At 46.2% G+C, this 11,363-nt stretch overlaps 1 long non-coding RNA gene across 1 annotated transcript; it reads right to left on the reverse strand.

Moving 5' to 3' along the window:
* Positions 1-234: 234 nt before the first annotated feature.
* Positions 235-4,727, reverse strand: LOC129184821 (uncharacterized). The gene is made up of 3 exons (XR_008571973.1): positions 2,935-4,727; positions 2,687-2,858; positions 235-1,866 (listed from the first exon to the last, which is right to left on the reverse strand). It is a non-coding gene; the product is annotated as an uncharacterized LOC129184821 (long non-coding RNA).
* Between the last annotated feature and the right edge of the window lie 6,636 nt (positions 4,728-11,363).

Genomic DNA, 11,363 nt, shown 5'->3' on the forward strand with positions numbered 1-11,363 from the left:
AGGAAAACTGGCCATCTTCTGCTCCTACTGCAGTAAAAACATTGCAGACAAACACATCCAGCCCAACTACATCACCAACCTTTTACTATTGTGCTTGGTTGCCATGGTGATGGACAAACTGCCACCTATGGTTATTTTAATGAGGAAGACTGTCACGTTTAGGCAGAGCTGTCGGAAGCTTGACCCCCAGAATGCAGAAAAGAGGCAGCGGCTTGCAAACAAAAAGACTTTTAATGTGCTCAAGCAAGTGCAGGTACTCACAGTTGTAAAGGTGCAAACAAAAAGCGACAGAGGGAAAAGCTCAGTGGGAAAAATAACATGAACGAAGTGCATCAGGTGAGTCAAATCTTTAGGTGACAGCTCGGGTGCGGAGACGAGGAGCAATGCCAATCAACCAGCGCCGCACGTACCAAAGCTCTGTCCTTTTAAACGCCACTGATGATAATCTTCCACAGCTGCTCTGCCACCAGGCATGATGCGGCTGTCACTTCCTCCCGGAGAAAGTGTGCCACTGTGCCCCACCAAAATAAGAGCGCGCTGCAGGGCGTGACAAAGACGCGGCCTAAACAAAAGTTTCCAGCCAGACCAATCAAAAGCACTGTAAGGATGAGGAGAAAATGGCTGAGTGGCATGTACTGAAAGAGACCGGATGTTTTTATCTGACTGCATGCGCGCACATCTCACAGCCGCTGTGAAAAACCAAGTGCAGCAAATGAACTCGGAGCTTGACATCATTCCGGGAGGCTTGATGAAGGAACTCCAACCGCTGGACATCGGTGTAAACACGGCGTTTAAAGTTAAGTTACGAGCGACGTTGAAGTGATGGGTGACAGCTAGCGGACACAGCTTCACTAAGACTGGGAGACAGCACCATTCCAGTTATGCCACAATTTGTGAATTGTGATTGTGGATGCTTGGGCTAACGTGTCTGATGCACTGTTGTTGGAGCATTCACAAAAGCCGGCGGGATCATTTCTGAGGCGCCGCACGGCAACGAGACTGATTCTGACAATGACGAGAGGGAACCTGTCGTGTTTGATGGAGAACTTGCCCCACTGTTCATTTGGGATACAGAAGATGAGGACTTTGATGGATGTGTGGCAGAGGATTGAATTGAAAAATAACGTAAGTACATTGTTAACTACTTCAATAAAGTACAACCGAACTCAGTTTTGCGCTGGCTTTTTAAAAACATACAATAGCATGTATGCTAGCGTATTGTAGCGTCGCTTGGAGGACTTCCTGTTCCCCAGCATGCTTTGCAGTATTGTTTTTGTGCAAATGCTCTTAAAGTTACATGTTTGAGCTACAAAGTTGGTTATTGTTCTGCAAAAATAGCAGTAGTGTCTTGTCTGTTTTTGAGTTGCTGTGAGATGTTTTTAGTTGTGCACCATGACTGACATTTATCAAAACCAATCAACCTTAAACGGGTACATCAAGTACAGTGTCAACAGATTGCAATACAGAAACCACAACATAAAGAAACCATGAACCCTTGAGGCATCAATTTAACATAAAATCAACTTTAAACAGCAATAAAAATCAACATGTTTACTTTTTTTCAAATGTAAATTTGCAGCAACTGCTCTGCTTTTTTTTTGTCCTCCACAATCTGGCCCAGACCATCGTTTTTCAGTCTCTCTCTGCAGCAGGCAGGGAAGGCACTTCGGGATTATTTTTTTGCCATTGCTGAACGCACCTCCTCATAGGTACATCTAACTGCATGCAGCTCAGAAATTGCAGCCAGGTCTGCGATTGGTTTCCTGTCTACTCCCAACTTTAAATATGCCACAGTCTTGGACCTCCCTGCCTGAACAGCCTGCAGCACAGTGTTGTATCGATCCATGGCATCCTCAGGGGTTAAAACTGAAACAACAAATATGTCAAATATGTCAATTATGCTTATAAAGATTGTGACTGTGCAATAGAGATTGATTTAAACCCAGAACCATCTTGCTGTGAGGTCACAGTGCTAACCACTGCAACACCATGCTGCCAAGGATCTTACTACATAAATAAAATATTGGGAAAAGTACCTCTGAACTGTGTAGACAACTTGAAGTCAGACCTTCAAATTGCAGTAATCTACTTCACCAGAATGAGGTAGTGGGGGAATGTGTGTGTAGTGTGTGTGACATAGGGCTGTCTTTTTTATTACCTGTGTTCCAATGCAATTGAAATTACTCATTGATTACGCATGTGATCTGCTAGTTAATTTTACTTCAGCCGTTTCCCCACACATACACAGCTCAGAGTGGGATTCAGACGCGAGTCATCATTCTCACTGCTACCCTTAAAATGATTTATAAGCCGTTTTATGGTTATGTAGTTAAGCAGCCTAATAATAAGCAGCTTCCTGTAGGCAGCACATATTCTGTGAACACTCACATTGTTATCGTGCAGCAGCACACACAAGAAAAAAACTAGTTTAAAAGTTGTTTTTAATAACGATAGATTGAGGCCGAGCCGCAGAGAAAAAGTACATAACAAAAATGGAACTAAGGGCGCTGCACACACGGAAAAATAGCAGGAGTAAGAACAATGTAAAGAACCACAAATCACTGTGACAAAAGGTCTGGCAGGAAAAACGGAAAACAAAAAGAGCTGCTGAAAATCAAGCAGTGCTGACACTAAGCTTGAAAAACTACTGCTGCTCAGTGGCAAGTAGGGAAATACAAGTACTCACGGCAATAGGGGCAGGTAGACCAGAAAGCTAGGGTACGAGGCAAAACGACAGGAGTCAGGCGTGCATGGAGAGACAATCTGGCAACAGGTAAGTAGAAAGGCAGGGTATAAAATGTCCAGAGGCTGATTGCAAACAGGTGTGCCTGAGCTCCTCCCACAGGTCGGTAGGTGTGCTGCAACACAAGAAAATTAGGTGGAAGCTGTCACGTTTGCCTCTGGCCTTCGTGTCTTGCTCGTTGTTGTTTCTACCTCTGCCTTCTCCTGGGCTGTTTTTCTCTTCTGCAGTCACCCTCGAGCTGGCTGGAGGCAGGAAGGCTGGGCACACCTGTGGCTGATTGCTCTCACTCCATTTAAGCTGACCGCTTGCAGCTGTGAGCCGCTGGTTCTTTGTCCTCACTCCTGCCGGCTATCCACATGTGGACTTTCACTCTACGCTCGGACTGTTGTTTCTTAGTTTTATATTTTTCCAGTTTAGCCCTGCTGCTTCCCAGCTTTTTTTGCTATGTTTGCCTTCTTCATGGTGTTGGGGTCTATTTTTGTTCCTTGCCAACAGCATCGCTTTCTGTTCATGGACAATTTTTGCACACTGTGTTATTGAAAGTGTTGAACTGCCCTCCAAGTTCTCCGCCTCTGCATCTGGGGTCCAAACCTTCCCAAGAACGTTACAGGAAGCAGAGCAGCACCCTAGCTCATGACACCCAGGGGTTGGGAGAAGATTAAAATTGATTCAAAACAGTTGCATGGCCTATTTTTTTTTTTTGTGATCACACAATGTTTTCTTTTGACCCTTAGTAGCCACACTATCACTTTAAATGGCGCTTCTCGCACCTTCCGTTGGCTTGCAGTGGCTGAATGTAACTTTTATTGCTTGAAAATGCGTTTCAGACCGAATGGAGTGCATTTATGCACATTGCCAACAACTGTCCACTGAACCACATATGCACCAAACCACCTAAAACATGCTTAAAACAACTGCTCACGCCGAATGGGGCACTTTTTCTCATTTTTCCTATAACTGCCCAGCAATACTCCTCCCTGAGCTATCACCTTATCGTGGTGGAGGAGTTTAGGTGTCCCGATGAACCGAGGAGCTAAGTTGTCCAGGGTTTTTATGCCCCTTGTAGGGTCACCTACGACAAACAGGTCCTCGGTGAGGGACCAGACAAAGAGTAGCTCAATAGACCTCTATGATGATAAAAAACATTGGACCACATTTTCCCTTGCCCAGATGCGGGTCACCGGGGCCCCCCTTTGGAGCCAGGCATGGTGGAGGGGGACCCATGTCGTGGTGAGCTCATTGCAGGGGGGGTCCACTGAGCTCACCACTCATGGGAGGGTCCAAAGGGGTCGGGTGCAGAGTGAGCTGGGTGAAGGCGGGGACCTTGGCTGTCCGATCCTTGGCTACAGAAACTAGCTCTTGGGACATGGAATGTCAGCTCTCTGGTAGGGAATGAGCCTGAGCTGGTTCCGGCAAGATATAGTTGGACTCACCTCAACGCACAGCAAGGGCTCTGGAAGCAGTCCTATCGAGAGGGTATGGACTTTGTTCCACTCTGGTGTTGCCAGCAGTGAGAGGCGACGGGCAGGGGTGGCAATTCCTGTTGCGCCCCGGCTTGTGGTCTGTATGTTGGAGTTTAACCTGGTGAACGAGAGAGTAGTTTCCCTCTGCCTTCGAGTGGTGGGACGGGTCCTGACTGTGCTTATGTGCCAAACAGCAGTTCAGAATACCCACCCTTTTTGGAGTCTCTAGAGCAGGGGTGTCAAACTCATTTTCACTTAGGGCCACATCGACATAATAGCTGTCCTCAATGGGCCAGATGCAACTTATAAATAAAACTAAATGTAATCAAATGTAATGTAAAATAAACGTAACAACTCCTCAATGTGGCCGCACGGTGGTCTAGTGGTTAGCACGTTGGCCACACAGTCACAGTCTAGAGATCGAGAAGATCGATTGCGATTGGCTGGCGACCAGTCCAGGGTGTACCCCGCCTGTCGCCCGAAGTCAGCTGAGGTAGGCTCCAGCATACCCCCGCGACACTAATTATGAGAAGCGGTATAGAAAATGGATGGATGGAACTCCTTAATGTTAAATAACTCTAAATTTATTACTTATTCAAGTGACAAACATTACAGTTGCATAGAAAAAAATATCTTTAGTTGCTGCTCTGTTATAACATAAATCATTTGAATTTGTCAGCTTATGAAACCCACACTACTCCATCAATCAAGGATCAAACTATCCAAGTTGAATTAAGAAAAATAACATAAAACACAAGTTATGACATTAACTTTGTTCAAAATGTTTTGTTAAAATGGGCTTAATACTGTAGAATCAACAATTGTGAGCTGCTAACAACATGTATGACAGATGTAGCATTTTACAAAAAAAAAAAAGGCACACAGTCTTGCATCCAACTGATGGTTTGACTACAATCATCACAATCATTTGACTCAATCATCTGCATACACACATAAAACCTTCAAATACTAAATAATTGCAAAAGCAGCTACACATAAATAATATGTAATCAACTAAAAATTACAAAATAAAAGTTGACTCAGTTTTCAACTATATTGGTCAGTGAAGGGTTTTATATCTCATTTGTGTTCTTATTATATGCATATTAATCTGCTAAGCCGCTCACATCCATTTTATACAGGTAGTCACACAAAACACATAGTGTTCTCATGGCCTGCGCTCATTATCTCATCCACACATACCTCACAACTGATAAGCAGCTCAAGGAGCGAGTACTCAAACCACAGCAACATCCTGCTTACAGCAGCTGGTTGACCTTCACAACGAACAAAGGCCCACTTCTCACATCGGCGGGTGCCACCCCACTTTGCTGATTGGTCCTCAGGGACTACAACACCACACCTCCAGAGACATCTAATTGGTCCTCGGGGACTACAACACCACACCTTCAGCGGCATCTGATTGGCTCTCCAACATCTACAGTGACGGGCGCTGTCTTCTCCCATTGGCTGAGGATCAACCTACATGGGCATCTAAAAATGTATAAGGACCGGGCAGGGATAGTTAGCTGCGCTCTTCCTGTCTGACCCTGTATTAAGACCAACCTCTGTGTAGGCCTATAGGGAAAGACGCTAGGCCCGGAGCTCCGCTGTATTAGGTTTGTTTGTCAGGAATAAATATATCTATGGCTTGCTCAGAAAGTCTCATGTAGTATTTCTCCTCCGACTTCGACACCCACAAGGATCAGGGAATCCTTCATCAGGTTTTTAGGTTAGTAACTAACCTAAAAACTGATATTTTTTAAAGTCTGTAATAGGTTGGGACACACCTGCTCAAAGACCTTCAGCATGCACTGCTTCAACCGCAGTTTGCCTTCTAATTCCTGGGCAATTTGTTGCTTTTCTTGAAGGCTAGCTTTGGTGTACTTAGCTCGGTGTCAAAATGCCGACGCAGATTGTACTCTTTGACAACCGACACCGCTTCGTAACACAAAAGATATACCGGTCTTTCTCCTTGAAGCACAAACAAGTACCCGCCTTCCCATCTTTCTTAAAACGGTCTTCCATCCGCATCAAATTTTCTCTCCCTGGACATTTTGGGATCATTATTTGTCAATTCAACTCGTTGGCATTGATGTGGAGACACTGCCATTTAGTGGCGGTGAGCCGTCACTTCGTATTGTAGTTGACAAGCATTGTGGGAAATGAAGTTTTTGATCAATTTGACCTATTTAGTTGCTCACGCCTTGAGTTTGACACCTGTGCTCTAGAGTAAGCACTGGAGAGTGCTCCCTCAGGGGATTCTTGTTCTGCTTTCTTCATGAATAATCTCTAATAATTAAATAATGTTCTTCTTGTAATACTAGGAATTTATTCCCATAATATTATCACTTTTCCTCAACCTAATTTTTCAACAATTAAAACTTTATTTTTTCAGAATATTATGATTTGAAAAAACTGACATGTTTTTTTTAAATATTTCAACTAGGGGTGGTCTGATCGATCGGCCACCGATCAGTAACAGCCGCTCTCCGTGAAAAAACACTGTGTCGGCATATGCCAATACTGGCTTTATAACGGCGATCACCTGCGCCCCCACTGCAGCATCCAGTCTACAGCGATCGTCTTCCCGCCCACTTTCCCTTCACAAAGCAAAAACAAGCATGTCTGCCGTGTCAGACTTCATGTTGTTGTAAGAGTGATATAAGTTTGAGTGAAATAAGTCACCCTGCAAAACATGCCACAGAAAATATCTCGGCGGGGTGGCGCGTTAAAAAACCTTAGTTTGGTGCAGCATTTGGAGGGCGGGCACTTGGAGTGCGGCGAGTTTTCGAGGCTCGCGGGTTGATCATCGGTCAGGCGGTGGCTAATGTAGCAGTGTGTGCGTGGCAGTCGGAGATCTAAGGCGGTTAGCCTGAAAAGTGGTTGGATTCGTTGGACTGGAGGAAACCTGTCACGGGCAGCCAAGGCCGGAGTACAGGATCTCAAAATGCAGAGACGAGTCGCTCCTAAGAAACAAAAGGTGTCCCTAAGTGTAAAAAGTACAAACACAAAAAGGAAAAGTACAACCAAAAAGCCATGGGAAAAATAGTAATTAACAAAAAACACTGCTGATAAAGTAAGCAGGAACAAGATAATATACAACAACTAAAAGTCACTGCTGAGATAACAAGCAGGAGAAAACACTAACAAGAACCGAAATGCACTGCTGAGAACCGAGCAGGCGAGACTAGAGTCAAAAAATACAAAAATACTAAACCGTTGCTGGAGAAGCCAAGCAGGCAACAAGGTACACTAAGTCCCCTACTCACGAACATCCGACGTGCAAACACTCGTAGATACGAACACAAGCCGACTGGTCTATTTTTTTCATGATTTTTTTTAAAAATTGCCATATTTTGTCATTTAAATTTTTTCAAAATACAAAGGCGCTATTTTTGTATTGCACGCCATTCCGCTGCTACGAATGGTGGGTAGCAGCATCACTCTCGCACGTTCTTTCTCAGTTCGTCTGCACTTGTCGCTGATAACATCTCAGAGCACGCCGTTTGTACCCCATTCGATACTTTACAGAGACGTTTGTTATCCGTTATCATGGCTGATAAATTGAGTGCAAGTGCTAGTAGTAGTGACAGGAAACGTCAAGCAATTTCCACGGAAACGAAGGTGGCCATCATCAGGAAGTTGGACGGTGGCGAGAAAATGACTAATGTAGCGCATGCTTATGGAGTGAATTGCTCAACCATAGGAACAATTTACAAAGGCAAGGTTGGAATTATGGAACATATGAAGACTTCTGTACCAATGGCATCCACTATCATTACAAAGAGGAGTCTAACGACGACGAAGATTTGTCCTTTCTTTAATAATTCCTCCTCCTGCTCGACCACTACCACCAACGATGTATGCTCAACCACTTCTCTTCAAAGGTAAATAACATTTATCATTACGTATTATTATATCATTTTTATTATTGTATTACTACTGCATCCAAACTCATATTTACATACATACACATATACTGTATATGTATACACGTACGTGTAGTATACCTATATAATTGGTAATATTACCTTTTCCCCGACTTAAGAACGACTCGACTTAAGAACGGTCGTCTGGAACCAATTGTGTTCGTTAGTTGGGGACTTAGCGTACTTACAATGCTAGGCAGAAGTGGACCAGAAAGAACAGAACAAGAAGTAACATGAGGCAGGGGTACAGGAGTCTCACAAGGAGCAGGGAACAATCTGACAAAGGAGTAACCCGGCAGCGCAGCTAAAGTAGTCGTCCCACGAATTGGATACAGGTGTAGACAGGAGAGTCAGCAGTGTACTGCAACAGAATGCGACAGCAGAGCAGCATGACAGAACATGACAAAACCGGGTTTGCCTGGGGGTCCTGCTGGAGTGCCATCAAGGAGATGGACCAGCGATTGCAACTTTATTCGGTTTTAGTCTGTGTGAACCCCCCCCCCCCCCCCCCCCCCCCACACACACACACACACACACACAACCCCACGTGCATTGCACTGCATTTGCTGAAAAAGTGACAATTTGCACCCAAAATGAGCTGAAAACCCCATGGTGGCCATATGATTAGCAACACTCAGCAAGTTTAAGAAGGCCGCAGGAGATGGACCAGCTCTTGCAACTTTATTCGGTTTTAGTCTGTGTCCCCCCTCGACGCTCCCTCCACCTGAATTGCTCTGCATTTGCTGACAAAGTGACAATTCGCATCCAAAATGAGCTGAAAACCCAATGACGGCCATATCATTGGGAACACTCAGCCAGTTTAAATGGGCAGACAATAAACGCGTTGCAGACCGAATAGGGTGCATTTATGCACATTGCCCAAAACTGCACAACAATGAACCACAGATGCACCAACCACCTAAAACATGCTTTAAACGTCTGCTTAGGCCGAATGAGGCACTTTTTCCTCATTTTGTCTATAACGGCACAGCAATACAACCCAACAGCACCAAACCAAGTTCATCATGAAAGGGGTGCGAAGATACCAAAAACATGTGAATTGAGCCTCTAGCACATTCTGCTGGCCTGCAGTGGCTGAATGTAACTGTTATTGCTTAAAAATGCGTTTCAGCCCAGCTGCACCAAACCACATATGCACCATATGTGCATACGTGGTTCATTGTTGGGCAGTTTTGGGCAATGTGAATAAATGCACTCTATTCAGTCATTTTTAAGCATTGAAAGTCACATTTAGCCACTACAAGCCAACAGAAGTTGGCAGAAGCTCCATTTAAAGCGTGTATTGTGCAGCTTCGCATTCGCTGCAAGGTGAATGTTGTTTGGTGCAGCTGAGCTGTATTCCATCTTCTACCGCTTATCCGAGATCGGGTTGCGGGGGCAGCAGCCTAAGCAGGGAGGCTCCCCAAGGAGGCGTCCGGGAGGCATCCTGACCAAATGCCCAAGCCACCTCATCTGGCTCCTCTCAATGCGAATGCGGAGGAATGGCGGTTCTACTCCGAGTCTCTCCCGGATGACACTGCTTCTCACCTTATCTCTAAAGGCCCAGCCACCCAACGATGAAAACTCATTTTGGCTGCTTGTACCCGCGATCTTGCCCTTTCGGTCACTACCTAAAGCTCATGACCATAGGTGAGGGTAGGAACGTAGATCGACTGGTAAATTGAGAGTTTTGCCTTTCGGCTTAGCTCTCTCTTCATTACAACAGACCGATGTAGAGTCCGCATTACTGCAGACGGTGCACCAAATCGCTTGTCAATCTCACGTTCCATCCTTCCCTCACTTGTGAAGAAGACCCCTAGGTACCTAAACTCCTCCACTTCGGGCAGGATCTCATCCCCGACCCAGAAATGGAACTTTTCTGGGCGAGAACCATGGACTCAGACTTGGAGGTGCTGATTCTCATCCTGGCCGCTTCACACTCGGCTCCGAACCGAACCAGTGAAAGTTGAAGTTCACGACTCGATGAAGCCAGCAGGACGACATAATCGGCAAAAAGCCGAGACTCAATCCTGCAGCCACCAAACCGGAACCCCTCAATGCCCTGGCTACGCCTAGAAATTCTGTCCATAAAAATAATGAACAGAATTTGTGACAAAGGGCAGCCCTGGCGGAGTGCAACCCTCACTGGAAACGGGTTCGACTTATTGCCGGCAATGCGAACCAAACTCTGACACCGGTCATACAGGGAACGAACAGCCTGAATTAGCTGGTCCGATACCCCATACTCCCGGAGTACTTCCCACAGAATTCCTCGAGGAACACGGTCAAATGCCTTCTCCAAGTCCACAAAACACATGTAGACTGGTTGGGAAAACTCCCATGCACCCTCAAGGACCCTGCTGAGAGTGTAGAGCTGGTCCACAGTTCCACGACCAGGACGAAAACCCCACTGCTCCTCCTGAATCCGAGATTCAACTATCCAGCGGATCCTCCTCTCCAGAACCCATGAATAGACCTTACCAGACAGGCTGAGGAGTGTGATTCCACGATAGTTGGAACACACCCTCCGGTCCTGCTTCTTATAAAGGGGACCACCACCCCGGTCTGCCAATCCAGAGGGACTGCCCCCGATGCCCATGCAATGCTGCAGAGTCGTGTCAACCAAGACACGCCTACAGCATCCATGGCCTTAAGGAACTCCGGGCGGATCTCATCCACCCCAGGGGCCCTGCCACTGAGTAGCTTTTTGACAACCTTAGTAACCTCAGCCCCAGAGATAGCAGAGCCCAAAGTGGAGTCCCCAGGCTCTGCTTCCTCATAGGAAGACGTGTCGGTGGGATTGAGGAGGTCTTCAAACTATTCTTTCCACCGATCCACAACATCCCGGGTCGAGGTCAGCAGCACACCAGCCACACCATACACAGTGTTGACTGTGCACTGCTTCCCCCTCCTGAGACGCCGAATTGTGGTCCAGAATCTCTTCAAAGCCGTCCGGAAGTCGTTCTCCATGGCTTCTCCGAACTCCTCCCATGTCTGAGTTTTTGCCTGAACGACTGCCAGAGTCGCTGACCGCTTGGCCTGCCAATACCTGTCAGATGCTTCCCGTGAGCCAAAAAGGCCCGATAGGACTCCTTCTTCATCTTGATGACATCCCTCACCACTGGTGTCCACCAACGGGTTCTGGGATTACCGCCACGACAGGCACCAACCACCTTACGGCCACAGCTACGATCAGCTGCCTGACAATGGAGGCACGGAACATGG

This window comes from Dunckerocampus dactyliophorus, chromosome 7 (assembly GCF_027744805.1).
Source record: "Dunckerocampus dactyliophorus isolate RoL2022-P2 chromosome 7, RoL_Ddac_1.1, whole genome shotgun sequence".
Lineage (NCBI taxonomy): Eukaryota > Metazoa > Chordata > Actinopteri > Syngnathiformes > Syngnathidae > Dunckerocampus > Dunckerocampus dactyliophorus.